This window comes from Cupressus sempervirens, chromosome 11, assembly GCF_028749045.1.
Source record: "Cupressus sempervirens isolate cs-2001-9-10 chromosome 11, ASM2874904v1, whole genome shotgun sequence".
Taxonomy (NCBI): Eukaryota; Viridiplantae; Streptophyta; class Pinopsida; order Cupressales; family Cupressaceae; genus Cupressus; species Cupressus sempervirens.
The window spans coordinates 72,740,536-72,750,979 of record NC_143128.1 but is presented as its reverse complement, the minus strand read 5'-3'; positions in this window follow the sequence as shown (position 1 = coordinate 72,750,979).

Below are 10,444 nucleotides of genomic sequence, written 5' to 3'. Positions count from 1 at the left end.
TCCCTTTGTGTTATCTTTCTATCATGTGTTTATTTCACTTGAAGTGTTCTCTCTTAGGTACACTTCATAATGGAATTATTTCTAGTGGATGCATGTATAATTTCATTAAATTCATTTCTCATGTTAGATAATTTACAATCGCTTTAATCTGTGGGCATACACCATGCTCATTTGTGTGTGTGCATGCACGCACCCACACACACTTTGACAATTTGATTTCCTCTATTGAAGTATTGATAGTTCATGGGGCACTTGATATTTGTTTCTCTTTTGGATCTTTCTATAGATTGTTAACAATATGGGAGGATTGATCCATGCTTTTGATCCCTCTTTGGATTACAAACAATCTAGGAGGCTTGGTTGTTGTTTGATCCTTCTTTGGACTATTGATAATCTGGGAAGGTTGATCTTGTTTCTGATCCCTTAAGGATACATGCATCCTTATGCCTAGGTCTTTTTTTTAATTCTTCTTTTGGGACATGTAGTTTCCTTTAGGATGAATCTTTTTGATGAATTGACTAGCATGCCACACACACTTGGTAGAATCTTTCTATAGATTATCAATAATATGAGAGGATCGATCCATGCTTTTGATCCCTCTTTGGATTACAAATAATCTAGGAGGTCTAGTTGTTGTTTGGTCCTCCTTTGGACTATTGATAATCTAGGAAGGTTGATCTTGTTTTTGATCCCTTAAGGACACACACATCCTTATGCATAGGTCATTTTTTTAATTCTTCTTTTGGGACATGTAGTTTCCTTTAGGATGAAACTTTTTGATGGATTGACCGGCATGCCACACACACTAGCTAGAATATTTAATTCATCTTTGATGGTTGACTAGCATGCTACATACACTTGCTAGACCATTCAATGTCATATTTTTTTGTTGCATACCTTTCTTTTTCATGTAGTTCATAGTAAGGAACATAAACCTTTTTGGGCGAGTTGGCTACATATTTCTTGTCACTAGCATATCTCTTGTTTTGTTTCTATATATGATAAAGACTCAAGTCTACTGGGGACTTGATGGTTTATGTGTCTCCTTAGTCATGATAATATCATCTTTTTATTTCAATCTACTTTATTGTGAGTTTCAGGAAATTCTTACTCCTACTAAAGTGGGGGATAAATGTACCATCTTAAAATAGAAGTATCCATCATTTAAGACCTTTTAGCTCTCATCCTTTAGTGACTTTATGGACCATGGATGGATTTGTACTCAATCATCAATCTTTATCATATTTTGTCTCACATCTTCCATTTTCATCAATGCAATATTTGAGACCTAGGGTGAGCTCCTTTTGGGCCAACCCTAGAATAGGTTGACCAATTCAACCTATTCCAAACTAGGTCAACCTAAGTTAGCTTTTTCCTTGGGGATATAAAATGTCGGACCAATTTTTCTCAGGATTGTAAAATCGGGTGACCCCATCAAGTTACTTTTTTTTTGCCTAAAAATTAGTATAAAAGGAAGGCTAGGGATCTAATTTGTACATCCATCAATTACAAGGAGTAATCACACAAGAAAAGACTTTCAAGCTAGCATATTTCCTAAGGCATTTCAAGTATTCATCAAGAATTCAAATAATTCAAGATTCAAGGATCCTTTGAGAGAATTTTCTCTTCATTATCTAGTGTTTTGTTAGCCACCAAGGGAGGATATCTACATTACAGGATTCATCATCTTCTTCATTGATTCACATTTACATTAATAGTTACATGATATGGTTTTAGTAGATTCATTACATTTGTAGAGATTTCCTACATCCTACATTGTAATTTCAACATCTACAACATACAAGCATTGCAAATCCTTATTGACAAGGGTTTTGACAAGCAAGGTGAATACTTTCATTTGTCTTTCTTTCCATTCATGTTTTACATTTCACTTTTAAGGTTGATTCCTTAATCTAGGGCTTGACCAAGGAAATCCCTCATCAAACAAAAACAAAAAGCAAGTTTTATTGTGTAGAAGTAGGATAACTCAATTGTGAGCATAGTTCTAGAAACTACTCGCAAAACATTTCTAAAGGAGTTGACTAGACTTTGCTACTATTTTTGAGGAATATGTCGACGTCTTCCTAGAGGCCTAAGGAAAATAACATTTCTTAGGTTTTCTTTTGTGATCATGTATTTGCAATAAAAAAATATGTTATAGTTTTAGATCCATAATTTTTGGAGTCAAAATGCATAATCCCTTGCACATTTTGAGGTGAGTACTTCATCAAATTTTAGTCTAGACCTATTTTCATATCCTAATTGGGTTAATTGTATAAATTTATCACCTAGGTCTATCTTGCACTTCTCATTTAATCAATTATCTCAATTTCACATTTATATTTACTAACCACTAACCTTTACTAACCTTTACTAAGACTTAAAGTTCAAATTTAAGTATTATGTTTACATCTATACTCATGAATATTAAGTTTGCATTTACATAGGTGAACTAGGATTCAATCATTTTATGGACTCTTAGACATGTCATCTTTGTAAGGAATCTTAAATAATCAGTTAAGTAACTCTTAATATTCTAATGGTATGCAATTTATAGATTTATCGTTTCTTTAATATTATTTTTCTTTTTTATTATTTAATCTATTTTTGTTATGAATAAGTCATTTTCATTATATATAATTTAAATTACACTATTCACAAAAAAATGTCGGAGGTATGATAGGATCCCTTCCTCTCGTAAGCACTGCTTTAGTTGCCTAGGGTAGATCAAGTTTATGGGGCTTAACCCATGTTTATTTGATGATATTGTTTCTTTCTGAGGTTTTTCCTATGTGAATTCAACCTATTTGAATTTTTTTAATTTTTTTACCCCAACTCATTTATATCTAAATTAATTATTTATTTATTTTAATAACCAACTTGAATTTTAATTTATAATGAATTCTTTTGTTTCTTTGAAATTATATATAATTTCAGTTTAATTCACATGTCATTATAGAATACACATAGCATTAAGTTTTAAGAAGAGAGAAAGAGGTTAATATATTTTATCGCTATACAAAATGTTGAATGATAGAAATCTCTTAGATAACTTTTTTAAAGTAAATTACAATCTTTATAATGAAGGAAGCATGTCAATGTAAGAAATGAAAAATTGAAGAGAGAAACACAATCTTTTCTTTTAAGCATATAAGAAGAAATACTTTAAGGATGTTTTGATAATAAATTTGAAAAATAGTATCAAATTTAATATAAAATTTATGTTCTTATAAAAGTTATATGAAATACGGTGTATGATTTAAGAAATCATACGTATTTAATTAAAACTTCATTAAAGTCTAAACTTATTCATTTTTTATTTATTGAAACTGGATATGCTTTATCATAGACACTCCACTAATCTATATACTCATAATTTTTATACACATGAACAAATATGAATGTTTAGAATGCAATTAAATTTTATAAGAAAAGTTACATATTGCTAAAGTTTTACAATGATTTATTTTTAAATGAATTTTTAAACATTAATTCTTTATTTGTGATTCGCTGATCTCTATTTTTGTGGGGAGCAATATTCAATTTTCTCCAACAAAAATTCAAATATTTTTTTAACATTAATTTATGAATGCATTAATTACAACTTTATCTTTTCAACTGTTGTGACAAGTGGATTAACTTTAAACAAAATAATCATTTTATCTTCCACCTCACAAATAAATGTCTAATCAATATTAATTATCAACATTAATTCCAAATCAATTGCACTTGTCACCAATTTATATTTTTAAATTTTTTTTTTCTCTTTTTAATATTTTAAGAGTTTATAATAAATTAATCAATATAAGATATGCAATATAACGTATTAATGGTTAATAACTTATTTTTATATATAAAATGATTATTATATCATATCAGATGTAATATATAAATAAATGATTTTATTGTATATAATGTAAATATGATTTGTAATGATATTTTAAAAGTATTTAATATTTTAATAATATTTTTTAATACAATAAGACAACATAAAGAAGATCAAATATTTAAAATTGATTAGTTTGTAATTTTTAATATATTTTACAAATAAAACATCCATCTATTTTTTTCCTATTTTTTTCTAGGTAATTTTTATATTTTATTAAGTAGAAGCAAAGATTTGCAATTTTTAGGCAATTCATGCCTACCAAAGATCTGAACATCTTGACACTAAGCCACTACAACTATTCAGCTACATCCATTATACTTTTGACAAAATGGTCATAAGCACCAAAGAACCTCCATCTCTTTTATCTACTTTCTACCCATCACATAAGGCAAGAACTCGAGCTCAACTAGAGCTCTTGTTTTTAAAGTAATCGTTAGTGTAGAGGTAGTATAGTTTTAGATAAAAGTTGACAATTAATTTAACTATATTTTATAATTTTAAGATCTAGATCAAATTTTTTGTTCTTTCTATTTTTTAATCATAAGGTAAATATGTGGCACACGAAATAATTGAAGTAATTTAATAGTGTTAGTTTGATTTTAAATTTATATTCAAAATTAAAAGTAATTTGTATAAGTTCTTTCAATTAGTTTTAAATTATCAATTTGATCACATGAGTTGTATCAATTTATATATTAAAGATTTGTATAAAGATCATGATTCATTACAATGATCTAGAATCTAGGATATAACATGCAAGTATTGTTACACATTGCTTCATCGTAAAATCATAGATTCAACATGACAATAGAATTTATATCATTTAGAAATATTGCATGATTGATTTGTGAATTTTCAACCTTTATTCCCAAAACATTAAGTGTACATAAGGATTTAAACAAAGGAGAATATACTTGCTTAGAAACATCTTAAAGGTGTCATAAATATTGCTTGTCTTTCATAAGTAAAATCCAAATAGCAAGGTGAACATGTAAATATAAAAAGGTATATATATTGTATACCCACGTCAAATTCTTAATTTCAAACAAGGTTTAGAACAAAGAACATTAAAACAATTTGGAGCAAAGTATAGTGATTTTTGTAAGTTAATACATGTCATTTGATATAATTTAGAGATCTAATATAACAATGAACAAATTGATAACACTTATCATTGTCAAATTAAAATTAGGTTTTAAAGATACATAACTTCAATTTACATTATTAACTTTTGCATGTTTTCATGGTCATGATTCAATGGTATTAAAAGTCTCAATTCAATTTCAAGATCATCTAATGATAATTTTATAATCACACTTATTTGATTGACTCACTCTAATATATTCCTACATAAGTACTATTTTCTTCTACAAAAACTAGCAAACCCAACATGAATTAAGAGCACAAACATTTAATCTATAATCTATGCTTTAATCTTGAAAATTATAGTTTCAAATAGCTCTAATGGTATTTGGAGTTTCATAATTTCTATCATAATTGGCTCATATTTTTAGATGGTATTAGTAGCCTTTTGATATTTAGGTGGCTTCGATTTTCAATTGTGTTGCACTAGTGAATGGTTATAGTTTTTTATTGTTGTAAGTTAAAGAGATCACTGTGTTTAACAAGGAAAATTTAAGATAATTTACATATTCTACATCTCATTATCTTTACCCCATTGGTTAATTTTTTTCTTATGTGCTTGTATTGTTATACTATTAATCCTAGGAGGCACTAGGTTCCATGTGCTTAGCTAAGTTCACTATCATTGACCTAGGTGATCTTATACTTCAAGATTTTTCTAGAATTTACATCCATAGTACTTATTTTTCTACTTGAATTCTTTGATTATATATTTTTCATGATTCTTATTTTCTTGCATTGGCGTGCCCCTAAAATTAGATTACTTAATTAGATCTCTACTTGGAGAGGTTGCACTTATATCATGCATATTCTACTTTTTATTTATTTTAGCGGATTTATATTTCACACATCACTACATGTCATGTATCCCACATTTATTGTGCATTCACGTCTTGTTTAGAATAAATTATATTGCATTGTTGTCAATATATTTATATCCAAAGTTGAAGATCAATCATATTTTATTTCAACTATTTGTAGTTTGTGCTTTTTCTATTGTGGCTTGTTTATATTATCAAATTAGGAGGCTTTGCATGTTGATAATTCAAGACTTACATAACATCTTTGGTTCATACATGTAATCTCCTAAACATTGCTATTACTTTTAACATCATCACTATCATGGAAAATAATGAAGAATCCTTTTACATGTTATTGCATGTTCCTAAATGTTTATTTATAGCTAATTATTGATTGATTATTTTGTGATGCTAAAGATAACCTCAAAAAGAATGTAAATAAAAACTAAAATATCAAAATCACATACAACATCAACACTCAAGATAACACAAGAAGATAGATCAAGCTACCAAAATGATTCCCAAGAAATCGTAATGACATTATTTGCAATGCAAAGATTTACCCTATGATGGTGGATTCAATGTGTGCTTAATAGTTTAGTAGCACAATATACTCTAATATACTCAAAGATGGAGATTAAAATTCTTGGTTGCACACAAAAAAAAAATTTGTGATAATAGAGCTATTGGAGAATTGGAAGGGGAAGCAAGACAGAGGGTCAAGATGGAAAGAAATAAGATTAAGGGTGGAGAGTGATTTTATTTTCAACTTGTGATGACAATAATGAAGGAAGATCTAGGTATTCACAAGATTATGCATCTAAACTATAGCGAATCAATCTATTTTTCTCTTCTTGATTATATTAAAAAGAGTAGATGCATTTGGGTAAATCTAAAATCTAATAAAAAAGGACTCAGCACAAGGTGGATCCAAAAACCCTTGCTTGAATTAAAAATGACTATAGAAATTTGTTGGTAAATTTTTTGATCTTATAAGGAAAAACATGAGCATTTGACTTCTTAATTGTATCAGCTTAAATTTTAAGAACTTGTGTGCTCTACTGCAATTTAATGGTTTTTTGGCACCCTCCTTAGTGTATTTTCATTATGCATTTACATTATAAAACTTTACAATTATACTTAATGTACACCTAATTCAAATTAAATTACTTTCCCTATTTAATTTATGCAAAAAATTGAGGCAAGATTTAATCCCTATATATCTTCCTCTATTTTCCCTCTCTAACTTGTGCAAAAATTGAGGTAGGATCTAATATTTATGCATACTCTTGTATTTTCCATCCAATCACAAAATTCATTTCACTTCTAGGCTTCATTCTACTTCAAATTTCAAACCAAATTTCAGAATCAACTATAGATCTATATCCTCAACCATTGGATCTTTCAGTGCTCAAATTTTGAGATCTAAAAAAGACCTTTTGGGTATAGGTCAACTTGATCATGGGTAGAATTTGTAGTGGGTTCTAATCCTGATGTGAAGCTGTTAATTTTCCCATTTAATATGGCTACCTTTTGTAAATTTGGACTCTAAAATCACAATAAAATAACTCATTTGCTTCGATTTGGCATAATGAAATCAAGTGCAAGGTGAACACACCAATGCTATTACATAAAGCAATCGCAAGTTGAAAGCCTTGGCTTGATGACATCCACTAAAGCAAGCAGACTATCGAATAATCCATTTAAGCATTCCAATCAAGAATGTACAACTTCAAATCAAACATTCAAGACATCATTTTCTACATCATGGAGTTTCAAATAAATTGTGAAGATTGCTAGGTGTACTTTTTCACTTTGTGACTTAGTATGACCATTAGATCTCTTAGTGGTCAAATTTTGAGATCTAAGAAAATCCTTTTGGGTATAGATCAACTTGATCATGGGAAAAATTTTGATTGGGTCCTAAGCCTTATGTGAAGGTGTTTATTTTCCTACCTAGTATGACTAGTTTTTGTGAATTTGGACTTTGAAATCACTATAAATTATACTCATTTGTTTCATTTTAGCATAATGAAATCAAGTGCAAGGTAAACACCCCAATTTGATTGCAACAAAAAAGTGCAAGGTAGAAGCCTTGGCTTGAAGACATCCATTGAAGCAAGTGTTAACAATCGAACACTTCATTCAACCTTTCCAATGAAGAATATACAACTTCAAATCAAGAATTTAAGACCTCATTTTTGTTAGAAAAGGAAAATTAATTATCTCTAACAAAATATTGTCAACACAGTCCAACCAACCTACCACTAGCCTGCCCATGCTTTTCAAATTCTATGCACTATTTCACCTATCTTTCATAAATGGTACATCTAACTTTAGTCTGTGAGTTTTGTAGCATTTAACATATTTTTCTATAAATTTAATAGACTAGGCCTGAATTCCTCAAAGCCCATTTTTTGGTTTCTCCTCCTTTGGTTTCATCTATGTTGTGTTTTTTGACTTGATATCAGAGTCAAATGGTAAGAGTATTAAGTAATGTTTAAGAGCGAATAACACTCAACAAATGGACTATGTTTGTTGTTTACTTGATTGCATGTCTATGTTGTCAAACATGTAAGATTTTGAAGATAGTCAAAGAGTCAAAGGGCATGTTGACATGAAGCTAAATACTATTGATTACAGTTTGAGGAAAGGCATCAATAGTTGTAAAAGGAGTTTAATGTAAAAGAATGTTGTTGCAAGAAGAATATGAGCAACCTGGCAAGTTGAGGAAGCTAAAGAAGTGTCAAATAATCACTTGTGCTAAAGACAAGTATTGTCTAGGAAATGTTGTCATGGTTAACATATTATCAAGTGCTCATTTTTTAGAAATGATTTGTGTTCATTATTCTTCAATTTTGTTTGTTGTGTTTTTCAATTTTCTATATCACAAAGTTTCAAATAAATTGTGAAATGTCTAGGTGTACTTTTTCCCTTGGTGACTTAGCATGTTTTCCTTGTTATTTTAAGAACTATGCTTTGATTGTTCATATTCACTTGATCACATTTACATTCATTAAAGTACATATTATTTTCATTTCATGCTAGAGTTTCATTCTATTCACACATAGGTTAGATCTTGACATTTACTTTGGAATACTATCTCATTTGCATTCTAGATATATAACTAGATTCATAAGCACATCAAAGTTCATGAATCTCTCTCTTGCAAAGCTAATCAATGACCAACTCCAAGGTTTTGGATGACTATTTTTCAACCTGTTGGGTAGCTCAATCGAAGATAAATGTGAATTTTCACAAGGAGGCCTTTGCCAATACCTACCAATTATGCACAACTTTGATGAAATGTAACCACAAAACCAATATATTTTTGTATTTTCTATTTTATGATGAATGCAATTTCTAATCAATGCAACTATATGAATTCCTATTCTAACCACATGTTTGAAAAGAAAATAACAAAGATAGAGTAATGAAATATTTAAGAAAATTACTAAAGGAGAAATTCCTAATGAACATAAGCCAAAGCAACAACACGTCTATAAATTTAAATTATCAAAAGGACTTGGCAGGAAACCAAAAAAATTGGTAGTGCTTCCTCAACCCCACTGATGCAATTGTCAATGAGAACTCTTAGTGAAAACTAAAATATATTTTACGATTCATTAAATTGTGCAACCACAAAAAGTGTGTACATGTGAGACAAAACACTATGCAAGAACAATAGTGATCCTTTCTCCAATTTGTCATAACAATAGAATTTGTTAACATAAGACAAACACCAGAACTGAAATATCACACAATTATCACAATGCAATAAAACCATTAGCTCCATTATTATTCATGAACATGAATTCACAAAAAATAAAACACTCCAACAAGATTTATTAAACTCAGAATGAAAGCACCAATAGCATTTATTATTGCATCAAAATATCAGGCTAGAGTACATATTACATCCATGTATTTATAAGAAACCCTCTCCTTATTTTGTGATAGGAGTGAGAGCTCTTCTAATGTTAACACTATGATAAAAACTAATAAAATAAAGCTAATTATATAAAAATTGATTCTCTAAATGGTCCTAAGTAGGTCTCTGCCCTTGTTTATTTCAATTAATGGGTGCATGAGCCTTTACATGACTTAAAACAACAAAATAAGAAGAGAAGAAGAGAGAAACCATGAGATGGTCTAGGAGTCACTAGAGCTTCAAAAAATGTAAGCTTGGCCTTCTCTAGGAATTTTTGGGAGTTAAACTATCATAAAAATGTGCTTTTGGTGCATGGAATACTAAAAAATGACAACTGGCAATTAGCTATCAACACAACTACAACTGATCAAAACTGTCGGCACACCTTATGAAAAGCTCACCTCTATGTTTTGCCCACCTTATGAAAAGTTTACCTTGATGAAAAGTGCACCTTGGTGAAAAGCACATGTTCACAAAAATGTTGCTTGGTGAAAAGCACACCTCTTGGTGACAAGAACAAAATTAACAAAAAAAAATTCTAAGTGCACAAATTTCCTAAGTGAGAATTTTTCTAACTCTATAATTTTCCAAGAGTGAGAATTTTTCTAACTCCACAATTTTCCAAGAGTGAGAATTTTTGTAGCTCCACAATTTTCCAAGATTAAGAATTTTTTGGACTCC